At 53.0% G+C, this 15,054-nt stretch overlaps 1 long non-coding RNA gene across 1 annotated transcript in view; it reads left to right on the top strand.

The window, feature by feature from the left end:
- The window catches only part of LOC116661208, a 49,688-nt gene that overhangs the window by 19,868 nt on the left and 14,766 nt on the right, over positions 1–15,054 (top strand). The window contains exons 3-6 of the long non-coding RNA XR_004317027.1: positions 901–1,298; positions 1,730–1,980; positions 8,129–8,325; positions 9,989–10,383. This is a non-coding gene — a long non-coding RNA (uncharacterized LOC116661208). The remainder of the gene's footprint in view (positions 1–900; positions 1,299–1,729; positions 1,981–8,128; positions 8,326–9,988; positions 10,384–15,054) is intronic.

Genomic DNA, 15,054 nt, shown 5'->3' with positions numbered 1-15,054 from the left:
TCGTCAAGAGAGCACGCGTGCAGTTCGGCAAGTCCTTGGGCACATCACGTGCGTGCGAGGTTTCTGCTGAGCCCTGCGCCGCCCGGCTGATTGGATTTTTTAAAGCTTTTGTTTTTATGTATTATCGAGGTAGCACGTGATCACGATAAAAAGTTAGAAAATAAGTTATGGTGTGTGTATACAGTGGAATACTACTGGCCATAAAAAAAGAATGAAATAATGCCATTTGCAGCAACATGGATGGACCTGGAGACCGTCATTCTAAGTGGAGTAAGCCAGACAGAGAAAGACGAACACCGTATGACATCACTTATACGTGCAATCTAAGAGCTGACACAAGTGAACTTACTTACAAAACAGAGACAGACTCACAGACATAGAAAACTTACGGTTACCAGGGTGGGAAAAGGAGTTGGGAGGGATAAATTGGGGGTTCGGGACTTGCAGGTACACACTACTATATATAAAATAGATAAACAACAAGGTCCTACTGTACAGCACTGGGAACTACATTCATATCTTGTAATAACCTATCATGAAAAGGAATATATATATGTAACTAATCACTATGCTGTACACCAGAAATTACCACAACATTGTAAATCAACTCTACCTCAATAAAAAAAAAAGTTAGATAATGTAAGTAAACCTTCTGAATATAAAACTCAGCTCTAGTTTAACACCCCAAGAAAACACCTGTTATTATTTGAATGGTTTTCCTTCTGAGCTCTTTTTCTAAAATGCAGGCCTTTCAGAGGCCCGACCTGCTGGGTTACGTGCAAAAACCAGGGGAGGGGGTGGGGTGGGGGCCCCGCAGGGTGCGGTCAGAGGCGCTGGGGTGGTATTGATCCCACTGCCCGGCTCTGATCCCAGCCCTGGGTGTTTCTTTTCCCTTGTCAGACCGAAGGGCCCAGCTGACCATCGATCTTGTGGGCTCGAGCTGTCAGAGCCACCGACAGCGTGGCATTCTGATGTCAAACAGCCCAGTGCTTCTGAACAACCCCACTCCCCGCATGTCACCTCCTTCCCCAGACTCCCCGGTGCCTGCTTTCCTGCCTGATTAGGTCCCAGGCATCTCGCTGCGTACCTGACAGCCCTCAGTCACGGAATCCACAAGTATCTGCCTTCACCGGGGGCTTCACAGCCTTGACTCAATTACCCACCTGAATGTCACCACTTAATTGACTGAACTGACGAAAAACAAACCCGTGCTGATCGATACAGAAATAATTTTGCAAATTGTGGGCATAAATCTTCAGAGATCTGTGTGCACTGCCATTTGTTAAAATGCTGAAAAGGTAAATCAATTTTCTTTATTAAAACACAATTGCTTCATCTATTGCTAGTTTACGTGGAGGCCGGGAGGCAGGGTGTGGGGAGGGGACGGGAGAGTGGGGGAGAAGGATTTGAACTGCTTTTTGCCCTTCATTCAGGGGTCATTTGTTAGTCTAAAAGGGTCAAGTGTAGGGGAGGAGAGGTGAGCCTTCAGGCTGGCAGATGTTTTTAAGTTGAAAGAACAAGCAGTCCCAGGCTAGTGTGATGTGTAGGGAAGATCAGCCTGAGACTGTGAAGGGTGCTAAGGATAAAACAAACAACAAACAAGAAATCTCTTCTCTCCATCATGCCAGAGTGTATCAGGCAGGATAAGTTAGATTAAAGCTGTGGTAACAAACTCAAAACCGCCACAACGCTTGAAATAACAAAGTTTTATTTTTCGTGTACGGTGTAGAGGCGTTGTTTGCCAGCAGGGACCCCGGCTGATGGAAAAGCCACCGACTCAGATTCAATTCGCCCAAAATGAGGAGAGGAATGGTGGATGGCACATCGGTGACGTTGGTCCTTCTGCTCCTCGTTTCGTTGGCCGGGAAGTGGGGACAGGGGTGCACCCTCCCATCAGAGGCGAGGGTCGGAGCACCTGGGAGCAGCTCTGCGGACCCCACACCACAGCCTGGAACCTCTGTTTTAGGGCATCTTTAATTGGTGAGTAACAAAGAAAGGAAGCTACAGCACATAGGAGAGCAGAACAGAGAGGTGACTGTGTGATCACATCGCAGAAGCGTCTTTTCTTGGGTCTGACACAGGCGACGTTGTTTTCCCTGCATTTTAATGTGTCCAGCACTGGGCTCAGGCGTCAGAATGCACGGTCTCATTTAATCCTTGCAGCAGCTCGCTCTCTGGTGTCCTCATTTTGCAGATTTGGGAGCTCTTTTCCTGCCACAGTGAAGATCATCACGATTCTGGTCCATTGTGGACCCTTAGGTCCCTCCCATCACCTGTCACGTCAGGGAAAGGTTAAAGGACCAGACGCTGCTGGTGGCCTCTGGAGAGTCACTTGCCTTTTCTGGGCCTTGGTTTCCTCACTAGCTAAAAAATGACAAAGAGTGGACCAAACTGGTCTCTGAGATCCTTTCCCCTTCTCTTGCTCTGTTAAATTTGAATGACTTGCACCATTTTAATGGTTTTGCCCCTGGGTTAACTGGATGGCTGAGGACTGTGCCTTTCTGGGGTCCGTGTGCACAGAAAGTGCCCTTTGAGTCACACTTGAGGAAGACTAAAACCAGAGGAAGCCACGCTGTAAATCCACAATGTCGTTATATATCATATTGTTCAGCTGAAGGCTTTCCAGTGTCAAACAAACTACTGTTAACGTGGAATTTCAAGAGGCGTTTGGTGGCTCCCACGTAACAGAGCCTGTGGTCAGGAAGGAATTATCTGAGGAGGGAGGTTCTGGAAGCAGGGTGTCAAGGAGCATTTTGTTGAGCCTCACGGCCATAGAACGTATTTGGGGTTTGTATGCCCCGTCCCCCCATAATGGATCTCAAAACAACCAGAAAGCGGGGCCCTGCAGACGACCCCCCTGCTTCTAACTGCTTTGCTCCAAACAGACATGGACACAAATAATGCAAGTCCCCTTGGCCAGACCTGGGAGGCCAGGGTCATGGGCAGTGTCCTCTGCGGATTAGGCACGATGGAGGGAGAGAACCCGGGACCCGGTGGACTAAGGGGCACCCAGCCGTCACCGCCTGTGGCGGGACGGTGGCGGGGAGCGCGTGCCGGTTCCCCTCGGGGTGCCCGAGACGCTAGGGCCCCGGCTCTCCTCTCCAGGTACTCACTCTGGCCGGAAGCTGTTCTCAGCCCTTTGCGAGCTGATTGAATTTAATCCTCTTACCATCAACACTTTGCAGAGAAAGCCGAGGAACAGAGTTTATGGAACTTGTCAAACACACGCAGGCAGCGGGTGATGGAGCCAGAACTCAAAGTAAGGCTGTGACTTTACACCCTCAGTCTTGCTCTGCAGCCTCCGTGGGGCCGGGCCATTAAAAGTCACCGCATCTAGACACCATGCAGAGACTGCCAGGAGGTGACTGTCCAAGCCCCAGGCCCTGGGGGGCCGGGGGGACCTGCTGCAGCTGTTTCTCCAGCTGGTCTGACTGCAGGGCTCAGTTCCCTGGGGTCCTAGCCTGCGGGAACGGTGTGGCCATCATTTCTGTTTCCTAGCAACACAGCGTCTGGTACACAGTAGGTGCTCATTAACAGCTTCCTAAGAGGATAAGTGTGGTTAGACTGGGCTCCGTATTTTAGAGAAGATTTGAGAAATCTAGGGATGGGTCATTGGGTAATTTAAAGATGGTTAAACGGAAATTCAAACACTTGAAGGGTTGAGAAGAAAACGTAGTCTGGCTTTTTGTTTTGGGGGAGATAGGGGAACGGTTTGGCCTTTCAGAGGCTCCTACACAGCGTTTTGCACCCACTTAAAGTTTCTTGAGCCTGCACCAAGAGTCAGATGCTGTTCTTTGCCCTGGGGTGGCGGGGCCCCCACATAAGTCCCGCCCTTCCTGGGATCCAGTCCCTGGCACCCTTGCCCTGTGCCAGATTCAGGGGTGCCTGAAGGCTGCTCGCATCCAGGATGTTCCTGCCCTGGTCCTGGCAGCTCACGGACAGTGGGAGGCTCAGCAGTTCCTCCACATCTTTCAGCAGAGAATTGTTGCTGCAGGAGCTTGGCCCAGAGAGAAGAGAAATCTTGTGTCTGTATCGGGGGAACTAGCTCAGGGAATCCAGTTAATTATTTTTCAATTCCATACCAATTTTTCAGCAGTTTTCATGGAATCCCAGGCTTCTGTGGGGCTGCAGGAGCCTGGAGAAGGGGAAGACGGGGGAGGCGGAGCAAGGGGCCAGGGTTTCCTGCTGCGCTGTGATTGTAACAGCTCCGTGTGGGTCTGTATATGCTGGGGTCTGCTGCTCATTGCCTGTGTGTCCTTGGACAAATTCCTTAAACTCTCCATTCCTCCGCTCTCTTGTAAAAAAATAAAAGGACTTATGGTGGCAGGGGAGGGCACAGTGCAGTGGTAGAGTGCGTGCCTAGCATGCATGAGGTCCTGGGATCAATCCCCAGTCCCTCCATCAAGAAAAATAAATCAATAAACCTAATTACCTCCCCCTCCAAAAAAAAAGTAAAAAAAAAGAAAAAAAAGAATCTACTCCTTCAAAAAAACACACACAAATGGCTTTAAAGTCCAAAAAAAGTGAAATAAAAATAAAAGGATCTGCTCCTTCAAAAACACACACACACATGGCTTTAAAGTCCCTGTTTAGGATTTTGCCAGGGTAGGAATGAGAAATCGGCTGCTGCATTGATTTCTGAAAACAAAATGTTCCCTGGTGCAGAGGTGCAGAGAGCAGCCTGGGCTCCCCGGACAAAGACCTGGAAGCACCAGAGGCCCAGGGCAGGAGCCGTCTGGGTTTCCTTGCAGCAGAGGAGAGAGTAAAAGGGAGCGGGGGGCATGAGCTGCGCCTGAGGGCACCTCCTGGGGACGGGGAGGCTCACGGGCCTGGGCCCACCGCCTCCTCAGCCTCCATGCTCCTGGCTGATGAACAGTCAGAGAAAGGAGATGGGAAACTGTGGGCTCCGAGGCCGAGAAGCTGGGTTCAAATCCCATGACAGCACAACATACCCAGCAGAATGGGGGCATTTTAAACCCTCCCTGTTTGTGAGCCCCGTAGGTATTAACTGATGGGTGTGTGAGCAACGCATCTATCTTGGGGTCAGCACATTTTAGCTGAAACCATTTTGACCAACCAAGTAACCTATTGAGAAGAAAGTCACTGGGGGTGGGGGGCGCCCCCCCCCCCGCCGCCTTCTGGAGTGCCCTCTGGCGGGAACGCTGTCAGACGGAACGTGTAAAGCAGACACATGGAGCGAGTCAGCTCGGCGTGTGGAGGAGGCAGGCGGGCGACATCCCAGGAAAGCTGGCGCGGGTGAGGGACTTGCTCGGGCGCCCGGAGGCGAGTGTGTGGATTATCGTGTGGAGGGAGAGAGGAGGGGGCCGACTGGCCTGGTGTCCAGGGCCTGGTGCCCGGCATCAGGGGGCCCCGCCTGCCCGCCCATCAGCCGCAGCGGGAGGACAGGCTGGACCTGAGAGGAACAGGCCGAGGTTCCGCAGGGACTTTCTGGTGACGGAGGAGAGAAGTGATGGAGGGTCCTGGGGAGCTGCTGGTCTGGCTAACAAGGTACTGGAGTAGTGACCAAAAGAGGTGAGGAAGACAGAAACACAGGAGAAACCCGCCTTCCTCAGGCTGGGGAGACCGGTGGTCTCTTTTTTGATGTCAGAGAGATCTTCCCTCCCCTTCACTTTTTCAGGGTCACTGGAGAGGACACCGGGTTGGCACTTCTCTTCGTGGCTTGGCCCCCTTTGACCCTGGACTCGCTGGCCTCCCGTCAGGAAGGTGGGACTTCCTCCGGCTCGTCTTTGTGTCCTCGCTCGGGGTGCAAGGAGCTACCCTGAGGGACAGCTCCTTCTGGCTGGAGTCTGAAGGTGCCAGAGTTGGGGCGGGCGGGGGTCTCTCCAAGGCCCAGCTCAGCCCTTGTCCCAGTGCGCTCGTCCCCGCACGCCAGCCCGGCGTCTGCACAGACCCCTGGCCTGTGTGTCTTACTACTTCCCTTGCACTTTTCCTTCCTTTCGTTTCCTCTGTCGGTACCGGCGACCCAGCTTCTCCTGAAGCAACGAGTGCAGGTTTTGATATTTCCTTTGTGTGTAACGTAGACATGAACTATCCGCATCGTAGTCGTGACAGGCCGAGGATTCAGAGCATTTAGTGAGGATTAGAGTCAGGCTGCAAGTAACACAAAACCCCCAATAACAGCTATTGTACAGAAAAACAGAAAATCACTTTTGGAAGTAGGCCGTCCCGGCGCAGTGTGACAGCGCCCAGAAGCGTGGGGTGTCCAGGCTCCACCGTTCCTGGGTGTGGCCCTCATCCAGATGGCTCCATGGCGGCAGTGGGAAACGGCTCCAGCCGGCGCGTGTGTGTCCCAGGCGGCAGAAAGGAGAAGTCGGCAAGAGAGGACTAGCTCTCACGCACCCGCCCCTTTCGTCTCATTAGCTAGAGTTTGGCCTCGTGGCCTCACCTAGCTTCAGGGAGGGCAGGAAAATGCTGCCTTTGATCCAAGTGGCCACGTATAAACTAAAAACAGGAGTTTTATGATTACGGATGAGGTGGGTAACAGATATCGGGGCGGGCAGCTAACAATGTCATCATACACGTGTGTCTTGCCTGGAGCCCCAGACCAGCAAGGGAAAGAACTTAAACCAGGTCTTTGATTTAAGGTCCGACTCTCTTTCCAGTAGCCGGGGGAGCCCCAGGGAAAATGGCAGGCAGGTACATGGTAGGCAGGTGCGGCGGAACCCTGGCCCAGGAATGAGCTGCGTTCTGCTCTGAAGGACTGCCCCGTCTTTGAGTCTTTGAGAAGCTAACCTATGAAACGCATCATAGTACTAAAAGTGTATGCGCATCGAGAGAAGGTGCATTTACATGCAGTAACTGCGTCAGGAGATGAAAAGACAGGGGCGCGTCTGCGTGGGCGGGAGCTGCCAGGGATGGTTCCAGGACTGAGGGTTTGAGGCCGACTTTGAGGGCTGGCGCGCTTCATGTGGGGAGAGAACACGGGCTCTTTGATGGGGAGCTCGTCCGAGAGGTGGGTTCCATATCTTTCGAGGACAGCGTGACCCTAACAGAGGAATTATGCTCAACTGATGTCCGAGCTAAAATAATAGAAGAAAATAAAATGCAAAGCCTTTCCTCTGCGCACATACACCCCGGAGCTCCTTGCTGCAGCCACAGCACCAGCCCACAGCCCCTCCTGCAGGAACAGTGGCGGCTAACACCTAACGAGTGCTTCTGTGGCCTGTGCCTGCGTGGGTGACTCACGTGTCCCTCTCAGTCTTCAGGAGGAGGAATCACGTGGCTTTTGTTTCACGGTCCAGCACCCGAAGCACGCCGAGCGAGCGCCGGCGTTCAGACTTCTGCGCTCTGACTCCGAATCCTCGTTCTTCACATGCGCTGGGACAGCCTTTCCTGCAGGAGCTCTTGTCTTTGCGAGCAGAAACCTTTACAGCTGTGGACTGAGAGGTGTTCCTGCTGTAAGAGAAGCAGTGCCAGGGATCATGGCGTCGTATTTGTGGGGCCGAGGCCCTGTGAGCCCTCGGGTCAGGAGAGCCTGACCGTGGGAGCTGATTTGCTGTTGGATGTCTGATCCTGGGTAAGATGTTCACATCCAGGCCTTTTGGACACAGCAGCTCTTCTGGTTCTAAAAACAAGCATGAACAGAGTGAGGCCCAGAGACGTGGGTCAGTCTCAGGGCTTCCGTGGTCCTGGTCTCTGCGCTTGGGTGTGCTCCGGGGTTGCCAGTCTGGTTCCACAAAGCTCTGCCACACTGGGCCAGGACTCACACCCTTCTCATCCCCTGTCGTCCCAGTTAGGAGAGTAACAGGTGGACCCAGGACCTGCTCAGGATGGCAGCAACAGCTCTGCCCTGCGGGTTCCAGGTGCCGCTCCTGGCTCTTACAGCAGCAGTGCTGGAGGCCCGCAGCTCCCAGTGAAACCCGCGTCCACGACCATGTGTAGGCAGTCTGCACCTGTTCCCCAGGCACTTGCTAAGCTCCTACTGCGTGCCACCCGTCGTATGGTGCCCAGAGACACAGGGGTGACTAGGATACTGGCCTCCGCTCCGTCAGGGTAGAGAGTCTTAACCTGAGCTGCATGAACAGTTTCCGGTGGGTCTGTAAACATGCTGAAACTGGGTGCTACATTTTGTATTGTCTGCTAAGTTGCTCGCATTTTCTTTCCCTAGGGAGAAATTTCATCATCGTCATCAAATTCTGTAAGAAGTTCATAATCCAGGAAAGGTTATGAATCACTGACCATGTGGTCAAGACAGACATCGAAACAAATGTTGAGAATGTGGCATCATAGTTCTACGTGGAGACGTGAATGAACTGTCATAGAACACGGGGACGGAGCAACTGACACTGCCACCTGGGGATGGAGGTGGGTCCCGGGTCCCTCCGCAGATGACGTCATCCAGGGCGAAGGGAGTAGGTGGGAACTGGGTAGGCGGGACGGTACTACCAGGTGTGAACTCAGGGGCCCAGGGGATTTGAACCATCCCATATGCGGATAACTCACATCTGGATTTCAGTGGTGGGCGTACAGGCTGGGAGGGCTTGTGAGGCGGGAGTGGAGGAGGAGTGCTGATTCTTGAAAGTCGATGCCTTGGATTTCCCCTCTGGGGAGGAAGGGTGGCTGTCAGGGAGGTGGTGGTTGGGAGCAGGTGGTGCAGACAGTCCCGGATGTGTCCCTGGTTCTGAGCAGCAGGACTCTGACCTCTGCAGACGGGTGGCCTGAGTCTCGGAGAAGGTCAGCTTCCCATCTCAGCCTCCTGTTCCTGAAAACCGGGCCAGCCATTTGATAAATAAGTCATGTCACCCCCCTTCACACCTTGCCCCAAATAAAAACATTCACGTTACCACCACTTCACAACCGGCCACCGCGGGCCCCTGACAATCAATTACCCACCGGAGATGAAATTATTGTTTAATGGCTCCTGGAATGGGCTCCCAGTCTGACATTCATCACAATCAATAATGCATCAGCAGGGACAAAAGAAATTACCTGCCTCCTGCTAAGTGAAGTGTCCATTCGTTTGCTGCACAGCCGCCTCCCGTGGCCCCGGGGGGTGGGGGAGGGGGGTTCCACGTTAGATAGCTGCTTGCTGGGGAGGTGGGTGAGTGGGCTCTTGGGTGAGAGTCTGCACACCGCTGCCCGCTCAGGCCGGGCGGGTCTTGCTGGAGGGTCGAAGGTGGGATGTGGGATGTGAGGGAGCAGTAATGGTGCATCCAGTTGACGGTCAGCCAGAGCCACGCTCCTTCCCGTAGCTTTTCTGTACACATTGACTCTCCATGGTTTTCTGTAGAGATGGGCAGGACATGCTTTCCTCATGGACATTTTGTCAGACCCTGGCTTCGGCACCTTGTGAATCTGCCACTTCCTGCAGGATGACCGTAGATGAATTTTTCACCTCTTCCACCTGGGTTTTCTTACCCATAAAATGTGCTTGATAGCACTGACCAGCTGAAGACAGAAATCATGGTTCAATTTCAAGTCCCCACACCTTAGAGGATTTCCCTTTCATTTCAGACTTCATGCATCAGCAAGTAGGCTGGAGACACCAGCCCTGCCAGGAGATCAGCTCAGAGGCACTTAACCTGACCCGAGCCTGGGGCACGAAGTGCTCCCTCTTGCTTTCCCTCCCTCGTTTATCCACTCGTTTACGTGTTCATCTGTTTTTATGGGCTGCTGACCGTGGACCAGGTGCTGTATTAGGCCCTGAGGATACATAGATAAAAATTCGCTGTTTCTTCCCTCTCCACCCTCTCTCAAAGAACTTCCAGTACAGCGGAGAAAGAGTTGAGTCGATGACCCTGGAGTTGTGCAGTGAGTATGAAGTGTGCTTGGCTAGGCATGCAAGGCTTCCTTGTGGAGGCGGTGCCTGGGCCGCTCCCGGCGGAGGGCGGGCGTTTGCTGTTGCACAAGGAAGGGCGGCCCCGAGGCCGTGGGCACATGTTCCACTGCTGCTTGACTATGATTTTCCCCCAGCAGCTCCTCACTGTGTCCCCCCGTCTCACTATTCTGTGCTGTGCTCACTTTACAGGTGGGTCGACGAACCCAGTGGAAGCCCATGTGATGGGTCCGAATCACAGAGAGGCTGAGAGTATAGCCGGAAGTGGGGTTCACTTGTCCCGACTCCCAGCCCAGGCTTTTTAACCTTCGCTGTGCCCGAGGAGAGCCTGACACAGAAGGAGAAGTTTCGTCCAACACCCATCAGCCTTTGTCCAGACTCTCCCCTGCTCAGCCACGGTGAGGGAGGGCGGCTGACACCCAGACGGAGACGCTCTCACAGTGAGACTTCCCGTAATGAATGGCAGTGCCGTGCAGTCGCTGCAGAGAAGAGGTGAAGCCAAGAACCAGGGATGCGCAGAGAGCGAGCAACCCGCCTTCCAGGTGGGGGCAGGGAGAAGGCTTCCCCGACGAGTTGGCAACGAGGAGGTAAGAACAGCCCTTTGCTGGAACATCCTTGCTCAGCTCGCTGTTGCCTTGAAGTAACAAGGACACCTAAGATTCTACAATTCAGCGTTGCTCCTGCTTGTTACCCAGCTGCCCCTCTTCTCGACATGTGGGCTTCCTGACTGATGAAAACTGACACTGGCTCCCTCAACTACACGCTGAACCCTCCTCTGCCTGTGTTTCCTCCTGAGCCTGAGTCTGGATGCTTGGCAGTAGCGCAGCCACCAGGCGTGTGTGACAGCAGCGCTCTCTGCCCGTGGAGGAGTGTTTTATTATGATTACAAAACACTCTTCCTTAAAAACGGCAGTCTGCGTGGGTGATTCTGTACCGGGGGCCATCAGCTCTGTGCTCTGAAGGGTGCAACGCCGTTGTCGAGAATATTTGATCGCTTGCCTCTGGTTTTACAATCTTGGCTTGCACTTCAGGCTCCATCCTAAACATTAGTGGAGAAGCCAGGAATGAGACAGTGGTAAATCCGAAAGGCATGGGTGCGCTTCGCCCCCGGACCCCCGCCGCTGCCCTGCCGCGGCGGCAGGGGGGACGCGCCTGCGCGGCTGCAGACCCCTCGCGTAAGCGTGTGGCCTCAGGGAGACGGCGGGGCTGGGGAGGCAGCCGCCCGCCTGGGCGGACTTGCGCTGCTTGTCACATTTGCTGTTTCCCCGGCGGCGTCTTGAATTCAGTCTCCCAGGGGCTGAGCCTCCCGAGAGTCCGCCGCTGGGCGCCCGCTGCTCTGTGTGACCCAGGTCTCACTCTTACTCATTTGCTCTCTTCTCTCCTCTCCGTCTCCCGCCTCCGTTCCTGCCTCCCTCCCTTGCTCTTTCGCAGCACGCATGTAGGGGATTAGTTTAGATACAGTCCTACAGAACCGAAATCAAGTAAGTACATTTCTCTGTAACTGGTTTTCCTCTTAATGATCTACTGTAGGAATCCCTCTGGGTCAATAGGTACAGATCGAACAAGACCACATTCTTTTCATTAGTTGAAGAACATTCTATGATGTGTGTTCTCCGGGGTGTTTAACCATCTCCCCTGTTGAGTTTGCTCCCCCGTGTAGTCATTGCAGACTCTGCCACGGTGACCACCCAGTGCACACGCTCTGACGCGGGGAGGTGCTCAGAGTGCGATCTCAGGGGCCAAATGGGTCTGCAATTTGAATCTTAATAGATTTTGTCATCGTCACCCTTCACTTTCCTGCCAGCAGTGCTGGAGAGAGTCTTACCTCCAGGGTTCTCACCAGGTTAAAACCGCTTTTAAAATGCAAATACTTTTTGGAAAGATGTTTAACTAACAGCCGAAAATAACAATGCCTAAAATGTGTATAATTCTTTTTGCAGTTTACAAAGTATAGAATAGCATGAGGGGCTGAGTTAGATGCCCTCCAGCACCCCTCCCAGCTCAGGGGAGGACGACGGAAACCACCAGGGCGGCAGAGGCCGAAAGAAAAGGCAATTCTAATGGTGGAAGGGGGCACAGTGGGAGGAGGAGGAAGGGATTCTTTAAGATCATAGAACTCTGTACAAACCACAAGATTTACATATTGAGAATTAAAGCAATGCAATTTGAATACGTCCAGCATAGCGCCTGGCCCGCAGCCCAGCCATTTCTTGTTCAGCCCGGGGCTGGCTCGTGTCTAGCGTCTGCAGTGGACCAAGGAGGTAAGGGCAGGCAGGACGGGAGACAGCTGGCCCTCCTGTCTGCACCTTGAGGCAAATACCCAAATGATCTTATGAGCTTGGGGTACATGTTCATGAATTACTTCTAAATTCTGGCGTTTGAAGACTTGCCCTGTGGCAGGCAGTGTTAGCAGCTTAATGCACCTTGAGCTGTCTTCCCTGGAGGGCGGGCATAACGTGGACGGAGGTTTTTCTGGCAGATTCTTCAGGTCAGATAGCCTTCGACTGGCTCAGCTCACCACTCAGGTGACTTTAGAAGCCTCCTGTTGAGGTGGGTCTGCTACACCCTTGGGTCTTTGACAATAAACCTCTCCTATTGATTAATTTTTTCTGATTATACAGATAACACATAATCATCCTTGTAGTAAGCATCCACATGAGTGTAAACAGCCCTCAAGTCCTTGAAAAGGTTTTAAAACCACACAGTTGAGGTCCCGATGTGTGTGCGTGATGCCAGAATGTTGGTGTTTTCTCTCCTCCTCCTCGCCTGGAGGAGATGTGCAGTCTAGCCTCGTCCAGCAGGGGCAGGTGGAGAACTGCACAGAGGACGTGGCTTCACAGATGCACATTACTTTTCAAAGCAGTGGCTTCACCCGCTGTTGAAATGAGGTCCCTTGGATCTTAGTCTCTTACTGATCAAGTGAGCGGTTGGTCCTCCCCGCAGGGAAAGCTGGGAAGGCTGCCGAGAGAAGGTGGTGGGGAGGGTGTTTCCTCCTCCTGGGCTGGGGCTGCAGCCTGGGGAGGAGGCCTCAAGGGCCCCCGCCCTCCGACACGGCTTCCCTTACTGTCTTCAGAAGACCGTACGTTGGAATAGATGGAATAGACTGTTGGTTAGAGATGCCTTGATTTGGTTTATTTCCCCATGAAGATTTCAAGATCAGAGATGACTGGGTTGAAGATATGCATTTGAACATTTCTGCGTATTTGTTCAATTTAAGTTAAAAACTAAAATGTAGGTGAAAATACTTAGAAACTGAAGAGTGACATCCAAGTAACACTCGGCTCATTATTGCTGTTAACTTTAATTTAGTTGTTTGGGGACCTTGCTTTCGGTCTGTATTTAAACATCAGGCATTTGTGAGTGTAGATTAGGTTAATTCGTTTCTTCATCTCCAAAGTGAGCACAATAACAGTGCCCACAGTAATAATCTTGGGGATCAAATGAAATGATGCAGACAAAGGTGTTTTGCAGACTGTACTACCCAGATGTTAATAACAATAGTAGTTACTATTAAATTAGCCATCCTCCCTGCCTTTCCAGTCTCTGAAGCATTTTAAGCAAGCCTTCGGAGCCTTCAATCCATTTCTACAGGGGAGTGCTGGACGTGTCCCAGGGAGAGGACGGTCACGTGGTCCACAGGGGCTCCTTGTACTGGTGCTCGATGGGCAGAGTGGTTGGAGGTACTGGTTCCCCAGCCGGACACTTCATGACTTCGTGGCCATGACACACAGCGTAAGTGGCTACAGCTTCCTGAGCCGGATACCTCGCATAACCCCTGTTCCACACGGCAAGTGTGTGTGTGCAGACGGACCGGATGACAGTGCCTGACGTCCACCATGGCTTGTTAATAGTCACCGTTAGTGGAAGGTTACCCTTAGCCCCCCGATAAAAGGCCAGTTATCACATGTTTTGGCTGAGCAAGGAGGGCAGGTTCAGACTGGCCGGTCGAGTTGAGAATTTTCTCTAAAAAACAAACAAACAAAAATCCCTGTGGCTTCCTTTTTTTAAACGCTAATGGTTGCTATTACCTTTATTCATAATAATGCAACTGAGCAAATGCTGATTCTGGGAATTCTATTATGAGAATCTGAATTTTTTAAATTCAAAATAGTAGGCAAAGCATCGGAAACCAAGTAGTTTGGGGGAGCACTCGGGCCAGGAGCAGGTGCTTGGCTCTGGTTTTGTCTTGGCCTCGTGTGGGGAGGAGTGGAGTCTCGCCTCTTGACTTGCAGGAAGCTGGCTCCGCGCTTGGGATTCACCGCACAGCGCCCTCCTGATTTGTTATCCTGCTGGGTCCGCCTCAGAGTCCGGGGCTGCCCTGCTCCGGGGGGTGGGGGGGGTGGTCACTGTTAAGTTCGGGGGAGGGAAGTTCCATCACAGGTCAGGGTCCTCACGGGTGGGCTGCGGAGCTCTGGGAATTGAAGCGTTTTTGAGCAACGCGGGTTGATGAAGCCAGGGATGGAGGGGTGGTGCAAGCACCGAGGTCAAACCTGCAAACGGAGGAGAGAGAAAGGGAGGCAGATAGAAGTCACCCCGCGCCTGTGCTTAGCTGTAATCTAACATGACCCCCCCCCCCGTTGGCAAAGGGGGCATACGATGTTAACATTCATTACCATGTCATATGCGATTGACTGCCAGAATTTATTATGCTTTCTGCTGCTACACCTGGAATACTGACAAAACCCATTCCCTTGCCCAAGAACGGTCTCTGCTTTCTAATCTTCGCAGAATAACAGGGGGGTGAAGGCCGTCAATACCAGAGTAATGAGTGTCAGAGTGAGTCCGGCCGGCCGCACCTGCACTCCCGGAGCAGCGGGGAGGAGGGAAGAGGCGCTGGGGGAGGGCCGTGAGCCTGCCTCCGGATAACCAAGCCGGGCGCCGGGCTGCACGGCTAACTGGGTGCAGGGCCCGGCGAGGGATGGCTCCCGGGGGCGCGTCGGGCACAGCCAGCGTGGCTTCCTGCAGGCTTCCAGGAGGAACTGCAGCCCGCGGTGCAGGGAGCAGAAGCCGTTCCCACCCTTTCAACAATGCAGCATTTGCCTAAGTGAATGAATTGCCTCCAGAACTGTTTTTAGAGCAGCCCCTATGCACCAGGCGCTGTGCTGAGCTGCTGGGGATCCAGGAACGGATGGACACAAGTCCTAGTGGGGGGCCGGGGACAGACGGCCTAACAGCCATTGGACACCGTGCTACACTCGGTAATGGAGTTTCACTGGGTCATTCGAATATTTATTAAAGCTGTTTGTTTAAGACAGTGA

The sequence above is a fragment of the Camelus ferus genome, chromosome 33 (assembly GCF_009834535.1).
Source record: "Camelus ferus isolate YT-003-E chromosome 33, BCGSAC_Cfer_1.0, whole genome shotgun sequence".
NCBI lineage: Eukaryota > Metazoa > Chordata > Mammalia > Artiodactyla > Camelidae > Camelus > Camelus ferus.
This window is presented reverse-complemented; position numbering and strand designations above follow the sequence as displayed.